This window comes from Brassica oleracea, chromosome C4 (genome assembly GCF_000695525.1).
Source record: "Brassica oleracea var. oleracea cultivar TO1000 chromosome C4, BOL, whole genome shotgun sequence".
NCBI classification, from domain to species: Eukaryota; Viridiplantae; Streptophyta; class Magnoliopsida; order Brassicales; family Brassicaceae; genus Brassica; species Brassica oleracea.
In genome coordinates, this window is record NC_027751.1 from 44,737,334 (window position 1) to 44,739,290 (window position 1,957).

Consider the following 1,957-nt stretch of genomic DNA (forward strand, 5'->3'; position numbering starts at 1 on the left):
AAATTTTTGACTTCATAATGAACGTAAGACACTTAATAAGGGTTATATAGGTGTTATTCAAACCGCAAAACGTTGTTTTCGGTTTAAAAACCCTATTTTCTCAGAATTTCCTCTGATTATTCCGAGGGAATTCCGAGGAAATCCTCTTCTTCCTCGGAATTCCGTCGCAATATTCCGAGGAAATTCCGAGGAACTAGTGTTTGGGGTTTCAATACGTCAATTTTTTTTATAAACGGATCGATATGTATATATATCCAAAATGCATAGATCGATCAATAAGATGGACCAAAGTGTAACAATGTGATCGATCGATTAGACTATCCCATCGATCGATCGAGAATCTCAAACGTTCCTCGGAATATCCTCGGAAAATCGTGTAAGTTTTGTTATAAACGGATCGATCGATGTATATATATCCAAAATGCATAGATCGATCAATAAGATGGACCAAAGTGTAACAATGTGATCGATCGATTAGACTATCCCATCGATCGATCGAGAATCTCAAGCGTTCCTCGGAATGTCCTCGGAAAAACAAGATGAGGCTGCACAAGCCATTCCAGATGATTCACAACCCCATCAGCTACTCCCATCAGACTCCAGCCAGTACAAGCTGCAAGAGCTTCCACCGAACGCCACTTCGCGCCAGCAACAACATTGGAGAGATCAGAGCATAAAGACAAACAACAACATGCTACACAAGATATGGGCTGCCATTTCACGTATCAAGCCGTGTCGTTGCCAAAAGGATGATGTAGTTCATCGGGACAACTCTCCATCCAGCTCTGGTTCGGGTTCGAGTGGTACACACAGGGTAAGAAAGAGGTCCAAGAGAACCAAAGATGCAGGAACATCTGGAGTAGGAGCTATCACCGGCCAGTATTGCCATTTGATTTCCGACCGCGCTATTTTATTTTCTTTTATATTCTAATGTTTTATGGTCTTATTTTCTGTTAATTTTGAACTGAGTTTTTTTTTGGGTTTCTTAATTATGAGTACGTATTTCTTTTACATGGTTTCTTCGTTTTATTTGGTTGTGTTCTGAGTAGTTTTTAATTCGTATTCAGCTTTGCCTTGCTAGATAAACCAAATAACTATTATCCAAGGAAAGAGGTTATATCAAGTGTTCCTCGGAATTTCCTCGGTATTTCTTAAAAAAAAATCAATGGTAATCTGTTTCCGAGTCATCATCACCAGATGAATCTGAATATGGATCTTGGTGAAACTCTCCAATCACTGGTTCATCCTCTACGTGAACGACGGCTTCCTCTCCAAAGTCGGTTAAATCGACTACAAGGCCAACTCCAGCTAAATCTTCTGCTGCACTTAAGTTGCCGGATGTGCTTGGTTGTAGTGGGTCTTCCAGCTCAGAACTTCCCTGAACTCGGCCTCTCGGGTTGAGTCTTGTAACAGTAACCCATGGATCATCTCTGTTCCTTACCCGGGGGTACTTGATATAACAAACCTGTAACATTTAAAAAAATTATAAATTAATACACATGATGATGAATCATTCTGAATAATTAACATTTAAATACCTGATCGGCCTGAGAAGCAAGAATGAAAGGATCATAATATTGCAGCTTTCGCCTCGAATTTACTGATATAACACCAAATGCATCTGTTCTCACACCTCGATATGGGGTGTTGTCGTGCCAATCACAATAGAAAACAGTACAGCGCAATCCAACCATGCCCAAATACTTAATTTCCAAAATCTCATGTATGTGTCCGTAGTATACATCATCTCCTGATGCAGAACAAACGCCAGCATCATAAGTCGTACTCGAACGTCTCCTCTTCTGAGTTGTGAATGCATATCCTCGAGTACAAAATCTCGGATATGACTTCACAACAAAGTTTGGTCCAACGACCATCTCACGTATCCAATCGTCAAATGTTTCACCTCTGGCCAAACCAGCAGACACCTATTAATAGCACATATATATATATATAT